Here is a 15,310-nt window from a genome sequence, read left to right as displayed (position 1 = left end):
CTAGCGGATCCTGGCTTTGTCTTGAAAGAGAGTGTAATTATACTTCAAGAAATGCTGGCCATCAAAAGAGACTCTGATGGCTTTCCGACGAAGGTGGGATTCGAACCCACGCGTGCAGAGCACAATGGATTAGCAGTCCATCGCCTTAACCACTCGGCCACCTCGTCTGCCCTACAGCCCCATCTGAAACCTTGCTTCACAAAAGGTACTGAAGTGTCAATATACTGTACCTAAAAAAGAAAAAAACAGCTGAGGCAAGATCTCACATTCCACGTCTTCCCCCAATCAGGGACCTACATTTCATTTTTGGGAAATTCTTACTATGTGCTAATTACAAATATTCATAAGATTCCCCTAGACTTTGTCAGAACTGTCAAGATATAATTCTATGGGGTTTTGAATTGACAGAGCATATGTTATAGGACAATTAGAGAATCTATTCCGTTTGGACTGTATTTTTAATAGTCATGATAACATGCTAGCATGTGAGTCGATCTTGCACAGTGAATGATGGAGCAGTGTCTGTCATCTACTTGGTCAGCTGTAGATGGCTCACCTGGGGAGATGTGAAAAGAGAGAGCTCCAGTGGCGCAATTGGTTAGCGCACGGTACTTATACAGCAGTACTTGCACTGAGCCATGCCGAGGTTGTGAGTTCAAGCCTCACCTGGAGCAGCCGTGTTGTTTTTCATAAACCATTTCACAAAAAGTAAAGTTTAAACTCAGAGTATGGACGGCCCTTGCTAGAGAGTCTTTACTTCTTATAGGATCTACGTGTCCTACTCCTCTGGGTGCCAAATATCACATATCCTCCGCGATGCTCAGTTTAAACATTCCATGATGTGCCATCTTGCATTTCATGCAAACACCACATCAGTGCATTTAAAAATACATTTGTAGAATAATAAATATGATGAAAACAGTGTTCTCACATGATAACCATAAACTGAAGAGCTGCAAAAAATGCTGTATCAGCTACTTACAATAAAAGGTGACTCGAAAAAACTAGCAAAAGAAGAGCATCATCATATTAAAGGTTCTATTCACCATCTTGAGTTGCACCATAGCAGCTTATGGTGCTTTTCTGCTCAGAGTGTGCCTCCAATCCCACATTCATTTTTAATTTCTTTGCAGTTTAAAAAACAACAATTACTGCTCGAAGTTCACTTTTCAAAACCATTCAACCTATTAAATGTATTTCTCTAACCTATGAATGTGGTCCATGTTCACTTTTCCTCATCTTCATCTCGATACTCCTTTCCCAGAAACCAGGTTCACTTCTTCATTCATCCCACCCATCCAAAGTCACCAAATCTTTGAAGCAAGTCTGCCTATTCTCCCTTTCTCTCTATGTACAAGATACCTTGTATCATTTGAATGGACAGCAGGAGAGAAGGATATTTATGGTGAGTGGGGGTGGGGTTTTGAGGAGTAACCTCATTTGCCTAAGAGCCGGTGTATCTGGGAAAAAAAGTATTTTATGGGGGAAGACTTTCACATCTCCTTGGTGAAATTTGTAGGGCCTTATAACATCCTTTCTGTGGATGCAGATTCAGTCGGAACAGAGGTCCTAGTCCTCGCTCTGCCTTTCAAAGGAACTGTAAATATGCATGGCTTATTTGGCTTTGCCCGGCAGGGCTTGCCCGGCAGGGTGAGAATGGCGTTCGTCAGGCGATCGGAAGGGGTGAGGCAATAATTTATAATTCAATGATCTTCATGATATTTTCTTGATAATATGAAAGCAGGAAAGGGAAGCTTGGCAATAAGCAATCCTAAAGCAAGGTGTGACTCCAGGGAAGAATGACTTGAAAACAACATACAGAAAGACTCATGTAAAAAGGCCCTGATGAGGCTTGAACTCATGACCCCTGGTTTACAAGACCAGTGCTCTGCCACTGAGCTACAAGGCCAGTCGGCACACAGGATGTAAATTGCAACATGTATTCTTACTGAGGTATGAATATATCTATGATTTTGAGACTCTGTATGGAAACGTAGTTGCATATGAATGTCCACGTGCGCGCACACATTGAAGACCATGCTTAAGGCACTTTTTTTGGAAGTATGAAAAACTACATTTTCATATGAGAAAATAAGAGTTTTCGCATTCAAGACCATACCGATAGCTCTAGTTAGTATGTCTGCAATCAGTGACATATAGAGAACCCACTTATTAGAAGTGATCTGTCTCTGTGGGGCAGACATATGTTAACAGTCATTCATTTGAGACGGCCTAAACTTTAAGAGTAAGAGCTGCTTTCTTATCAATCTATTTATCCAAACTGGTTAATAAGCCAGGAGTGAGTGAAAGGCAATCCTCTGGAAACTCCATGAAAGATCTAATTTCTATTACGCACAAAATACTTCACTTTATTTGACATATTTGTTAAAATGGAACAGTCAGATGATCCCATCTAGCGGATCCTGGCTCTGTCTTGAAAGAGAGTGTAATTATACTACAAGAAATGCTGGCCATCAAAAGAGACTCTGATGGCTTTCCGACGAAGGTGGGATTCGAACCCACGCGTGCAGAGCACAATGGATTAGCAGTCCATCGCCTTAACCACTCGGCCACCTCGTCTGCCCTACAGCCCCATCTGAAACCTTGCTTCACAAAAGGTACTGAAGTGTCAATATACTGTACCTAAAAAAGAAAAAAACAGCTGAGGCAAGATCTCACATTCCACGTCTTCCCCCAATCAGGGACCTACATTTCATTTTTGGGAAATTCTTACTATGTGCTAATTACAAATATTCATAAGATTCCCCTAGACTTTGTCAGAACTGTCAAGATATAATTCTATGGGGTTTTGAATTGACAGAGCATATGTTATAGGACAATTATAGAATCTATTCCGTTTGGACTGTATTTTTAATAGTCATGATAACATGCTAGCATGTGAGTCGATTTTGCACAGTGAATGATGGAGCAGTGTCTGTCATCTACTTGGTCAGCTGTAGATGGCTCACCTGGGGAGATGTGAAAAGAGAGAGCTCCAGTGGCGCAATCGGTTAGCGCGCGGTACTTATACAGCAGTACTTGCACTGAGCCATGCTGAGGTTGTGAGTTCGAGCCTCACCTGGAGCAGCCGTGTTGTTTTTCATAAACCATTTCACAAAAAGTAAAGTTTAAACTCAGAGTATGGACGGCCCTTGCTAGAGAGTCTTTACTTCTTATAGGATCTACGTGTCCTACTCCTCTGGGTGCCAAATATCACATATCCTCCGCGATGCTCAGTTTAAACATTCCATGATGTGCCATCTTGCATTTCATGCAAACACCACATCAGTGCATTTAAAAATACATTTGTAGAATAATAAATATGATGAAAACAGTGTTCTCACATGATAACCATAAACTGAAGAGCTGCAAAAAATGCTGTATCAGCTACTTACAATAAAAGGTGACTCGAAAAAACTAGCAAAAGAAGAGCATCATCATATTAAAGGTTCTATTCACCATCTTGAGTTGCACCATAGCAGCTTATGGTGCTTTTCTGCTCAGAGTGTGCCTCCAATCCCACATTCATTTTTAATTTCTTTGCAGTTTAAAAAACAACAATTACTGCTCGAAGTTCACTTTTCAAAACCATTCAACCTATTAAATGTATTTCTCTAACCTATGAATGTGGTCCATGTTCACTTTTCCTCATCTTCATCTCGATACTCCTTTCCCAGAAACCAGGTTCACTTCTTCATTCATCCCACCCATCCAAAGTCACCAAATCTTTGAAGCAAGTCTGCCTATTCTCCCTTTCTCTCTATGTACAAGATACCTTGTATCATTTGAATGGACAGCAGGAGAGAAGGATATTTATGGTGAGTGGGGGTGGGGTTTTGAGGAGTAACCTCATTTGCCTAAGAGCCGGGGTATCTGGGAAAAAAAGTATTTTATGGGGGAAGACTTTCACATCTCCTTGGTGAAATTTGTAGGGCCTTATAACATCCTTTCTGTGGATGCAGATTCAGTCGGAACAGAGGTCCTAGTCCTCGCTCTGCCTTTCAAAGGAACTGTAAATATGCATGGCTTATTTGGCTTTGCCCGGCAGGGCTTGCCCGCCAGGGTGAGAATGGCGTTTGTCAGGCGTTCGTCAGGCGATCGGAAGGGGTGAGGCAATAATTTATAATTCAATGATCTTCATGATATTTTCTTGATAATATGAAAGCAGGAAAGGGAAGCTTGGCAATAAGCAATCCTAAAGCAAGGTGTGACTCCAGGGAAGAATGACTTGAAAACAACATACAGAAAGACTCATGTAAAAAGGCCCTGATGAGGCTTGAACTCATGACCCCTGGTTTACAAGACCAGTGCTCTGCCACTGAGCTACAAGGCCAGTCTGTACGCAGGATGTAAATTGCAACATGTATTCTTACTGAGGTATGAATATATCTATGATTTTGAGACTCTGTATGGAAACGTAGTTGCATATGAATGTCCACGTGCGCGCACACATTGAAGACCATGCTTAAGGCACTTTTTTTGGAAGTATGAAAAACTACATTTTCATATGAGAAAATAAGAGTTTTCGCATTCAAGACCATACCGATAGCTCTAGTTAGTATGTCTGCAATCAGTGACATATAGAGAACCCACTTATTAGAAGTGATCTGTCTCTGTGGGGCAGACATATGTTAACAGTCATTCATTTGAGACGGCCTAAACTTTAGGAGTAAGAGCTGCTTTCTTATCAATCTATTTATCCGAACTGGTTAATAAGCCAGGAGTGAGTGAAAGGCAATCCTCTGGAAACTCCATGAAAGATCTAATTTCTATTACGCACAAAATACTTCACTTTATTTGACATATTTGTTAAAATGGAACAGTCAGATGATCCCATCTAGCGGATCCTGGCTCTGTCTTGAAAGAGAGTGTAATTATACTACAAGAAATGCTGGCCATCAAAAGAGACTCTGATGGCTTTCCGACGAAGGTGGGATTCGAACCCACGCGTGCAGAGCACAATGGATTAGCAGTCCATCGCCTTAACCACTCGGCCACCTCGTCTGCCCTACAGCCCCATCTGAAACCTTGCTTCACAAAAGGTACTGAAGTGTCAATATACTGTACCTAAAAAAGAAAAAAACAGCTGAGGCAAGATCTCACATTCCACGTCTTCCCCCAATCAGGGACCTACATTTCATTTTTGGGAAATTCTTACTATGTGCTAATTACAAATATTCATAAGATTCCCCTAGACTTTGTCAGAACTGTCAAGATATAATTCTATGGGGTTTTGAATTGACAGAGCATATGTTATAGGACAATTATAGAATCTATTCCGTTTGGACTGTATTTTTAATAGTCATGATAACATGCTAGCATGTGAGTCGATCTTGCACAGTGAATGATGGAGCAGTGTCTGTCATCTACTTGGTCAGCTGTAGATGGCTCACCTGGGGAGATGTGAAAAGAGAGAGCTCCAGTGGCGCAATCGGTTAGCGCGCGGTACTTATACAGCAGTACTTGCACTGAGCCATGCCGAGGTTGTGAGTTCAAGCCTCACCTGGAGCAGCCGTGTTGTTTTTCATAAACCATTTCACAAAAAGTAAAGTTTAAACTCAGAGTATGGACGGCCCTTGCTAGAGAGTCTTTACTTCTTATAGGATCTACGTGTCCTACTCCTCTGGGTGCCAAATATCACATATCCTCCGCGATGCTCAGTTTAAACATTCCATGATGTGCCATCTTGCATTTCATGCAAACACCACATCAGTGCATTTAAAAATACATTTGTAGAATAATAAATATGATGAAAACAGTGTTCTCACATGATAACCATAAACTGAAGAGCTGCAAAAAATGCTGTATCAGCTACTTACAATAAAAGGTGACTCGAAAAAACTAGCAAAAGAAGAGCATCATCATATTAAAGGTTCTATTCACCATCTTGAGTTGCACCATAGCAGCTTATGGTGCTTTTCTGCTCAGAGTGTGCCTCCAATCCCACATTCATTTTTAATTTCTTTGCAGTTTAAAACACAACAATTACTGCTCGAAGTTCACTTTTCAAAACCATTCAACCTATTAAATGTATTTCTCTAACCTATGAATGTGGTCCATGTTCACTTTTCCTCATCTTCATCTCGATACTCCTTTCCCAGAAACCAGGTTCACTTCTTCATTCAACCCACCCATCCAAAGTCACCAAATCTTTGAAGCAAGTCTGCCTATTCTCCCTTTCTCTCTATGTACAAGATACCTTGTATCATTTGAATGGACAGCAGGAGAGAAGGATATTTATGGTGAGTGGGGGTGGGGTTTTGAGGAGTAACCTCATTTGCCTAAGAGCCGGGGTATCTGGGAAAAAAAGTATTTTATGGGGGAAGACTTTCACATCTCCTTGGTGAAATTTGTAGGGCCTTATAACATCCTTTCTGTGGATGCAGATTCAGTCGGAACAGAGGTCCTAGTCCTCGCTCTGCCTTTCAAAGGAACTGTAAATATGCATGGCTTATTTGGCTTTGCCCGGCAGGGCTTGCCCGCCAGGGTGAGAATGGCGTTTGTCAGGCGTTCGTCAGGCGATCGGAAGGGGTGAGGCAATAATTTATAATTCAATGATCTTCATGATATTTTCTTGATAATATGAAAGCAGGAAAGGGAAGCTTGGCAATAAGCAATCCTAAAGCAAGGTGTGACTCCAGGGAAGAATGACTTGAAAACAACATACAGAAAGACTCATGTAAAAAGGCCCTGATGAGGCTTGAACTCATGACCCCTGGTTTACAAGACCAGTGCTCTGCCACTGAGCTACAAGGCCAGTCTGCACGCAGGATGTAAATTGCAACATGTATTCTTACTGAGGTATGAATAGATCTATGATTTTGAGACTCTGTATGGAAACGTAGTTGCATATGAATGTCCACGTGCGCGCACACATTGAAGACCATGCTTGAGGCACTTTTTTTGGAAGTATGAAAAACTACATTTTCATATGAGAAAATAAGAGTTTTCGCATTCAAGACCATACCGATAGCTCTAGTTAGTATGTCTGCAATCAGTGACATATAGAGAACCCACTTATTAGAAGTGATCTGTCTCTGTGGGGCAGACATATGTTAACAGTCATTCATTTGAGACGGCCTAAACTTTAGGAGTAAGAGCTGCTTTCTTATCAATCTATTTATCCAAACTGGTTAATAAGCCAGGAGTGAGTGAAAGGCAATCCTCTGGAAACTCCATGAAAGATCTAATTTCTATTACGCACAAAATACTTCACTTTATTTGACATATTTGTTAAAATGGAACAGTCAGATGATCCCATCTAGCGGATCCTGGCTCTGTCTTGAAAGAGAGTGTAATTATACTACAAGAAATGCTGGCCATCAAAAGAGACTCTGATGGCTTTCCGACGAAGGTGGGATTCGAACCCACGCGTGCAGAGCACAATGGATTAGCAGTCCATCGCCTTAACCACTCGGCCACCTCGTCTGCCCCACAGCCCCATCTGAAACCTTGCTTAACAAAAGGTACTGAAGTGTCAATATACTGTACCTAAAAAAGAAAAAAACAGCTGAGGCAAGATCTCACATTCCACGTCTTCCCCCATCAGGGACCTACATTTCATTTTTGGGAAATTCTTACTATGTGCTAATTACAAATATTCATAAGATTCCCCTAGACTTTGTCAGAACTGTCAAGATATAATTCTATGGGGTTTTGAATAGACAGAGCATATGTTATAGGACAATTATAGAATCTATTCCGTTTGGACTGTATTTTTAATAGTCATGATAACATGCTAGCATGTGAGTCGATCTTGCACAGTGAATGATGGAGCAGTGTCTGTCATCTACTTGGTCAGCTGTAGATGGCTCACCTGGGGAGATGTGAAAAGAGAGAGCTCCAGTGGCGCAATCGGTTAGCGCGCGGTACTTATACAGCAGTACTTGCACTGAGCCATGCCGAGGTTGTGAGTTCGAGCCTCACCTGGAGCAGCCGTGTTGTTTTTCATAAACCATTTCACAAAAAGTAAAGTTTAAACTCAGAGTATGGACGGCCCTTGCTAGAGAGTCTTTACTTCTTATAGGATCTACGTGTCCTACTCCTCTGGGTGCCAAATATCACATATCCTCCGCGATGCTCAGTGTAAACATTCCATGATGTGCCATCTTGCATTTCATGCAAACACCACATCAGTGCATTTAAAAATACATTTGTAGAATAATAAATATGATGAAAACAGTGTTCTCACATGATAACCATAAACTGAAGAGCTGCAAAAAATGCTGTATCAGCTACTTACAATAAAAGGTGACTCGAAAAAACTAGCAAAAGAAGAGCATCATCATATTAAAGGTTCTATTCACCATCTTGAGTTGCACCATAGCAGCTTATGGTGCTTTTCTGCTCAGAGTGTGCCTCCAATCCCACATTCATTTTTAATTTCTTTGCAGTTTAAAAAACAACAATTACTGCTCGAAGTTCACTTTTCAAAACCATTCAACCTATTAAATGTATTTCTCTAACCTATGAATGTGGTCCATGTTCACTTTTCCTCATCTTCATCTCGATACTCCTTTCCCAGAAACCAGGTTCACTTCTTCATTCAACCCACCCATCCAAAGTCACCAAATCTTTGAAGCAAGTCTGCCTATTCTCCCTTTCTCTCTATGTACAAGATACCTTGTATCATTTGAATGGACAGCAGGAGAGAAGGATATTTATGGTGAGTGGGGGTGGGGTTTTGAGGAGTAACCTCATTTGCCTAAGAGCCGGGGTATCTGGGAAAAAAAGTATTTTATGGGGGAAGACTTTCACATCTCCTTGGTGAAATTTGTAGGGCCTTATAACATCCTTTCTGTGGATGCAGATTCAGTCGGAACAGAGGTCCTAGTCCTTGCTCTGCCTTTCAAAGGAACTGTAAATATGCATGGCTTATTTGGCTTTGCCCGGCAGGGCTTGCCCGGCAGGGTGAGAATGGCGTTTGTCAGGCGTTCGTCAGGCGATCGGAAGGGGTGAGGCAATAATTTATAATTCAATGATCTTCATTATATTTTCTTGATAATATGAAAGCAGGAAAGGGAAGCTTGACAATAAGCAATCCTAAAGCAAGGTGTGACTCCAGGGAAGAATGACTTGAAAACAACATACAGAAAGACTCATGTAAAAAGGCCCTGATGAGGCTTGAACTCATGACCCCTGGTTTACAAGACCAGTGCTCTGCCACTGAGCTACAAGGCCAGTCGGCACACAGGATGTAAATTGCAACATGTATTCTTACTGAGGTATGAATAGATCTATGATTTTGAGACTCTGTATGGAAACGTAGTTGCATATGAATGTCCACGTGCGCGCACACATTGAAGACCATGCTTAAGGCACTTTTTTTGGAAGTATGAAAAACTACATTTTCATATGAGAAAATAAGAGTTTTCGCATTCAAGACCATACCGATAGCTCTAGTTAGTATGTCTGCAATCAGTGACATATAGAGAACCCACTTATTAGAAGTGATCTGTCTCTGTGGGGCAGACATATGTTAACAGTCATTCATTTGAGACGGCCTAAACTTTAGGAGTAAGAGCTGCTTTCTTATCAATCTATTTATCCAAACTGGTTAATAAGCCAGGAGTGAGTGAAAGGCAATCCTCTGGAAACTCCATGAAAGATCTAATTTCTATTACGCACAAAATACTTCACTTTATTTGACATATTTGTTAAAATGGAACAGTCAGATGATCCCATCTAGCGGATCCTGGCTCTGTCTTGAAAGAGAGTGTAATTATACTACAAGAAATGCTGGCCATCAAAAGAGACTCTGATGGCTTTCCGACGAAGGTGGGATTCGAACCCACGCGTGCAGAGCACAATGGATTAGCAGTCCATCGCCTTAACCACTCGGTCACCTCGTCTGCCCTACAGCCCCATCTGAACCCTTGCTTCACAAAAGGTACTGAAGTGTCAATATACTGTACCTAAAAAAGAAAAAAACAGCTGAGGCAAGATCTCACATTCCATGTCTTCCCCCAATCAGGGACCTACATTTCATTTTTGGGAAATTCTTACTATGTGCTAATTACAAATATTCATAAGATTCCCCTAGACTTTGTCAGAACTGTCAAGATATAATTCTATGGGGTTTTGAATTGACAGAGCATATGTTATAGGACAATTATAGAATCTATTCCGTTTGGACTGTATTTTTAATAGTCATGATAACATGCTAGCATGTGAGTCGATCTTGCACAGTGAATGATGGAGCAGTGTCTGTCATCTACTTGGTCAGCTGTAGATGGCTCACCTGGGGAGATGTGAAAAGAGAGAGCTCCAGTGGCGCAATCGGTTAGCGCGCGGTACTTATACAGCAGTACTTGCACTGAGCCATGCCGAAGTTGTGAGTTCGAGCCTCACCTGGAGCAGCCGTGTTGTTTTTCATAAACCATTTCACAAAAAGTAAAGTTTAAACTCAGAGTATGGACGGCCCTTGCTAGAGAGTCTTTACTTCTTATAGGATCTACGTGTCCTACTCCTCTGGGTGCCAAATATCACATATCCTCCGCGATGCTCAGTTTAAACATTCCATGATGTGCCATCTTGCATTTCATGCAAACACCACATCAGTGCATTTAAAAATACATTTGTAGAATAATAAATATGATGAAAACAGTGTTCTCACATGATAACCATAAACTGAAGAGCTGCAAAAAATGCTGTATCAGCTACTTACAATAAAAGGTGACTCGAAAAAACTAGCAAAAGAAGAGCATCATCATATTAAAGGTTCTATTCACCATCTTGAGTTGCACCATAGCAGCTTATGGTGCTTTTCTGCTCAGAGTGTGCCTCCAATCCCACATTCATTTTTAATTTCTTTGCAGTTTAAAAAACAACAATTACTGCTCGAAGTTCACTTTTCAAAACCATTCAACCTATTAAATGTATTTCTCTAACCTATGAATGTGGTCCATGTTCACTTTTCCTCATCTTCATCTCGATACTCCTTTCCCAGAAACCAGGTTCACTTCTTCATTCATCCCACCCATCCAAAGTCACCAAATCTTTGAAGCAAGTCTGCCTATTCTCCCTTTCTCTCTATGTACAAGATACCTTGTATCATTTGAATGGACAGCAGGAGAGAAGGATATTTATGGTGAGTGGGGGTGGGGTTTTGAGGAGTAACCTCATTTGCCTAAGAGCCGGGGTATCTGGGAAAAAAAGTATTTTATGGGGGAAGACTTTCACATCTCCTTGGTGAAATTTGTAGGGCCTTATAACATCCTTTCTGTGGATGCAGATTCAGTCGGAACAGAGGTCCTAGTCCTCGCTCTGCCTTTCAAAGGAACTGTAAATATGCATGGCTTATTTGGCTTTGCCCGGCAGGGCTTGCCCGCCAGGGTGAGAATGGCGTTTGTCAGGCGTTCGTCAGGCGATCGGAAGGGGTGAGGCAATAATTTATAATTCAATGATCTTCATGATATTTTCTTGATAATATGAAAGCAGGAAAGGGAAGCTTGGCAATAAGCAATCCTAAAGCAAGGTGTGACTCCAGGGAAGAATGACTTGAAAACAACATACAGAAAGACTCATGTAAAAAGGCCCTGATGAGGCTTGAACTCATGACCCCTGGTTTACAAGACCAGTGCTCTGCCACTGAGCTACAAGGCCAGTCTGCACGCAGAATGTAAATTGCAACATGTATTCTTACTGAGGTATGAATATATCTATGATTTTGAGACTCTGTATGGAAACGTAGTTGCATATGAATGTCCACGTGCGCGCACACATTGAAGACCATGCTTAAGGCACTTTTTTTGGAAGTATGAAAAACTATATTTTCATATGAGAAAATAAGAGTTTTCGCATTCAAGACCATACCGATAGCTCTAGTTAGTATGTCTGCAATCAGTGACATATAGAGAACCCACTTATTAGAAGTGATCTGTCTCTGTGGGGCAGACATATGTTAACAGTCATTCATTTGAGACGGCCTAAACTTTAGGAGTAAGAGCTGCTTTCTTATCAATCTATTTATCCAAACTGGTTAATAAGCCAGGAGTGAGTGAAAGGCAATCCTCTGGAAACTCCATGAAAGATCTAATTTCTATTACGCACAAAATACTTCACTTTATTTGACATATTTGTTAAAATGGAACAGTCAGATGATCCCATCTAGCGGATCCTGGCTCTGTCTTGAAAGAGAGTGTAATTATACTTCAAGAAATGCTGGCCATCAAAAGAGACTCTGATGGCTTTCCGACAAAGGTGGGATTCGAACCCACGCGTGCAGAGCACAATGGATTAGCAGTCCATCGCCTTAACCACTCGGCCACCTCGTCTGCCCTACAGCCCCATCTGAAACCTTGCTTCACAAAAGGTACTGAAGTGTCAATATACTGTACCTAAAAAAGAAAAAAACAGCTGAGGCAAGATCTCACATTCCACGTCTTCCCCCAATCAGGGACCTACATTTCATTTTTGGGAAATTCTTACTATGTGCTAATTACAAATATTCATAAGATTCCCCTAGACTTTGTCAGAACTGTCAAGATATAATTCTATGGGGTTTTGAATTGACAGAGCATATGTTATAGGACAATTATAGAATCTATTCCGTTTGGACTGTATTTTTAATAGTCATGATAACATGCTAGCATGTGAGTCGATCTTGCACAGTGAATGATGGAGCAGTGTCTGTCATCTACTTGGTCAGCTGTAGATGGCTCACCTGGGGAGATGTGAAAAGAGAGAGCTCCAGTGGTGCAATCGGTTAGCGCCCGGTACTTATGCAGCAGTACTTGCACTGAGCCATGCCGAGGTTGTGAGTTCAAGCCTCACCTGGAGCAGCCGTGTTGTTTTTCATAAACCATTTCACAAAAAGTAAAGTTTAAACTCAGAGTATGGACGGCCCTTGCTAGAGAGTCTTTACTTCTTATAGGATCTACGTGTCCTACTCCTCTGGGTGCCAAATATCACATATCCTCCGCGATGCTCAGTTTAAACATTCCATGATGTGCCATCTTGCATTTCATGCAAACACCACATCAGTGCATTTAAAAATACATTTGTAGAATAATAAATATGATGAAAACAGTGTTCTCACATGATAACCATAAACTGAAGAGCTGCAAAAAATGCTGTATCAGCTACTTACAATAAAAGGTGACTCGAAAAAACTAGCAAAAGAAGAGCATCATCATATTAAAGGTTCTATTCACCATCTTGAGTTGCACCATAGCAGCTTATGGTGCTTTTCTGCTCAGAGTGTGCCTCCAATCCCACATTCATTTTTAATTTCTTTGCAGTTTAAAAAACAACAATTACTGCTCGAAGTTCACTTTTCAAAACCATTCAACCTATTAAATGTATTTCTCTAACCTATGAATGTGGTCCATGTTCACTTTTCCTCATCTTCATCTCGATACTCCTTTCCCAGAAACCAGGTTCACTTCTTCATTCATCCCACCCATCCAAAGTCACCAAATCTTTGAAGCAAGTCTGCCTATTCTCCCTTTCTCTCTATGTACAAGATACCTTGTATCATTTGAATGGACAGCAGGAGAGAAGGATATTTATGGTGAGTGGGGGTGGGGTTTTGAGGAGTAACCTCATTTGCCTAAGAGCCGGGGTATCTGGGAAAAAAAGTATTTTATGGAGGAAGACTTTCACATCTCCTTGGTGAAATTTGTAGGGCCTTATAACATCCTTTCTGTGGATGCAGATTCAGTCGGAACAGAGGTCCTAGTCCTCGCTCTGCCTTTCAAAGGAACTGTAAATATGCATGGCTTATTTGGCTTTGCCCGGCAGGGCTTGCCCGGCAGGGTGAGAATGGCGTTCGTCAGGCGATCGGAAGGGGTGAGGCAATAATTTATAATTCAATGATCTTCATGATATTTTCTTGATAATATGAAAGCAGGAAAGGGAAGCTTGGCAATAAGCAATCCTAAAGCAAGGTGTGACTCCAGGGAAGAATGACTTGAAAACAACATACAGAAAGACTCATGTAAAAAGGCCCTGATGAGGCTTGAACTCATGACCCCTGGTTTACAAGACCAGTGCTCTGCCACTGAGCTACAAGGCCAGTCGGCACACAGGATGTAAATTGCAACATGTATTCTTACTGAGGTATGAATATATCTATGATTTTGAGACTCTGTATGGAAACGTAGTTGCATATGAATGTCCACGTGCGCGCACACATTGAAGACCATGCTTAAGGCACTTTTTTTGGAAGTATGAAAAACTACATTTTCATATGAGAAAATAAGAGTTTTCGCATTCAAGACCATACCGATAGCTCTAGTTAGTATGTCTGCAATCAGTGACATATAGAGAACCCACTTATTAGAAGTGATCTGTCTCTGTGGGGCAGACATATGTTAACAGTCATTCATTTGAGACGGCCTAAACTTTAGGAGTAAGAGCTGCTTTCTTATCAATCTATTTATCCAAACTGGTTAATAAGCCAGGAGTGAGTGAAAGGCAATCCTCTGGAAACTCCATGAAATATCTAATTTCTATTACGCACAAAATACTTCACTTTATTTGACATATTTGTTAAAATGGAACAGTCAGATGATCCCATCTAGCGGATCCTGGCTCTGTCTTGAAAGAGAGTGTAATTATACTACAAGAAATGCTGGCCATCAAAAGAGCCTCTGATGGCTTTCCGACGAAGGTGGGATTCGAACCCACGCGTGCAGAGCACAATGGATTAGCAGTCCATCGCCTTAACCACTCGGCCACCTCGTCTGCCCTACAGCCCCATCTGAAACCTTGCTTCACAAAAGGTACTGAAGTGTCAATATACTGTACCTAAAAAAGAAAAAAACAGCTGAGGCAAGATCTCACATTCCACGTCTTCCCCCAATCAGGGACCTACATTTCATTTTTGGGAAATTCTTACTATGTGCTAATTACAAATATTCATAAGATTCCCCTAGACTTTGTCAGAACTGTCAAGATATAATTCTATGGGGTTTTGAATTGACAGAGCATATGTTATAGGACAATTATAGAATCTATTCCGTTTGGACTGTATTTTTAATAGTCATGATAACATGCTAGCATGTGAGTCGATCTTGCACAGTGAATGATGGAGCAGTGTCTGTCATCTACTTGGTCAGCTGTAGATGGCTCACCTGGGGAAATGTGAAAAGAGAGAGCTCCAGTGGCGCAATCGATTAGCGCGCGGTACTTATACAGCAGTACTTGCACTGAGCCATGCTGAGGTTGTGAGTTCGAGCCTCACCTGGAGCAGCCGTGTTGTTTTTCATAAACCATTTCACAAAAAGTAAAGTTTAAACTCAGAGTATGGACGGCCCTTGCTAGAGAGTCTTTACTTCTTATAGGATCTACGTGACCTACTCCTCTG

At 41.3% G+C, this 15,310-nt stretch overlaps 17 non-coding genes across 17 annotated transcripts; 5 read left to right on the top strand and 12 right to left on the bottom strand.

The window, feature by feature from the left end:
• Nucleotides 1-85: 85 nt before the first annotated feature.
• TRNAS-GCU (transfer RNA serine (anticodon GCU)) lies at nt 86-167 on the bottom strand. Its single transcript has one exon. It is a non-coding gene; the product is annotated as a tRNA-Ser (tRNA).
• A 412-nt stretch (nt 168-579) lies between these two features.
• TRNAI-UAU (transfer RNA isoleucine (anticodon UAU)) lies at nt 580-674 on the top strand. The gene is made up of 2 exons: nt 580-617; nt 639-674. It is a non-coding gene; the product is annotated as a tRNA-Ile (tRNA).
• A 1,163-nt stretch (nt 675-1,837) lies between these two features.
• TRNAT-UGU (transfer RNA threonine (anticodon UGU)) lies at nt 1,838-1,909 on the bottom strand. The gene has a single exon. It is a non-coding gene; the product is annotated as a tRNA-Thr (tRNA).
• Nucleotides 1,910-2,498: 589 nt separating this feature from the next.
• Nucleotides 2,499-2,580, bottom strand: TRNAS-GCU (transfer RNA serine (anticodon GCU)). The gene has a single exon. It is a non-coding gene; the product is annotated as a tRNA-Ser (tRNA).
• Nucleotides 2,581-2,992: 412 nt separating this feature from the next.
• TRNAI-UAU (transfer RNA isoleucine (anticodon UAU)) lies at nt 2,993-3,087 on the top strand. The gene is made up of 2 exons: nt 2,993-3,030; nt 3,052-3,087. It is a non-coding gene; the product is annotated as a tRNA-Ile (tRNA).
• A 1,174-nt stretch (nt 3,088-4,261) lies between these two features.
• On the bottom strand, nt 4,262-4,333 carry TRNAT-UGU (transfer RNA threonine (anticodon UGU)). Its single transcript has one exon. It is a non-coding gene; the product is annotated as a tRNA-Thr (tRNA).
• A 589-nt stretch (nt 4,334-4,922) lies between these two features.
• On the bottom strand, nt 4,923-5,004 carry TRNAS-GCU (transfer RNA serine (anticodon GCU)). The gene has a single exon. It is a non-coding gene; the product is annotated as a tRNA-Ser (tRNA).
• Nucleotides 5,005-5,416: 412 nt separating this feature from the next.
• On the top strand, nt 5,417-5,511 carry TRNAI-UAU (transfer RNA isoleucine (anticodon UAU)). Its single transcript has 2 exons — nt 5,417-5,454; nt 5,476-5,511. It is a non-coding gene; the product is annotated as a tRNA-Ile (tRNA).
• Nucleotides 5,512-6,685: 1,174 nt separating this feature from the next.
• On the bottom strand, nt 6,686-6,757 carry TRNAT-UGU (transfer RNA threonine (anticodon UGU)). Its single transcript has one exon. It is a non-coding gene; the product is annotated as a tRNA-Thr (tRNA).
• A 589-nt stretch (nt 6,758-7,346) lies between these two features.
• On the bottom strand, nt 7,347-7,428 carry TRNAS-GCU (transfer RNA serine (anticodon GCU)). The gene has a single exon. It is a non-coding gene; the product is annotated as a tRNA-Ser (tRNA).
• A 411-nt stretch (nt 7,429-7,839) lies between these two features.
• On the top strand, nt 7,840-7,934 carry TRNAI-UAU (transfer RNA isoleucine (anticodon UAU)). The gene is made up of 2 exons: nt 7,840-7,877; nt 7,899-7,934. It is a non-coding gene; the product is annotated as a tRNA-Ile (tRNA).
• Nucleotides 7,935-9,108: 1,174 nt separating this feature from the next.
• TRNAT-UGU (transfer RNA threonine (anticodon UGU)) lies at nt 9,109-9,180 on the bottom strand. Its single transcript has one exon. It is a non-coding gene; the product is annotated as a tRNA-Thr (tRNA).
• Nucleotides 9,181-10,263: 1,083 nt separating this feature from the next.
• On the top strand, nt 10,264-10,358 carry TRNAI-UAU (transfer RNA isoleucine (anticodon UAU)). The gene is made up of 2 exons: nt 10,264-10,301; nt 10,323-10,358. It is a non-coding gene; the product is annotated as a tRNA-Ile (tRNA).
• A 1,174-nt stretch (nt 10,359-11,532) lies between these two features.
• TRNAT-UGU (transfer RNA threonine (anticodon UGU)) lies at nt 11,533-11,604 on the bottom strand. The gene has a single exon. It is a non-coding gene; the product is annotated as a tRNA-Thr (tRNA).
• A 589-nt stretch (nt 11,605-12,193) lies between these two features.
• TRNAS-GCU (transfer RNA serine (anticodon GCU)) lies at nt 12,194-12,275 on the bottom strand. The gene has a single exon. It is a non-coding gene; the product is annotated as a tRNA-Ser (tRNA).
• Nucleotides 12,276-13,945: 1,670 nt separating this feature from the next.
• Nucleotides 13,946-14,017, bottom strand: TRNAT-UGU (transfer RNA threonine (anticodon UGU)). Its single transcript has one exon. It is a non-coding gene; the product is annotated as a tRNA-Thr (tRNA).
• Nucleotides 14,018-14,606: 589 nt separating this feature from the next.
• Nucleotides 14,607-14,688, bottom strand: TRNAS-GCU (transfer RNA serine (anticodon GCU)). Its single transcript has one exon. It is a non-coding gene; the product is annotated as a tRNA-Ser (tRNA).
• Nucleotides 14,689-15,310: the final 622 nt, after the last annotated feature.

The sequence above is a fragment of the Triturus cristatus genome, chromosome 12 (genome assembly GCF_964204655.1).
Source record: "Triturus cristatus chromosome 12, aTriCri1.1, whole genome shotgun sequence".
In the NCBI taxonomy this organism is placed as follows: Eukaryota; Metazoa; Chordata; class Amphibia; order Caudata; family Salamandridae; genus Triturus; species Triturus cristatus.
The sequence above is the reverse complement of the archived record's forward strand: the minus strand, read 5'-3'. Positions and strand labels throughout refer to the sequence as shown.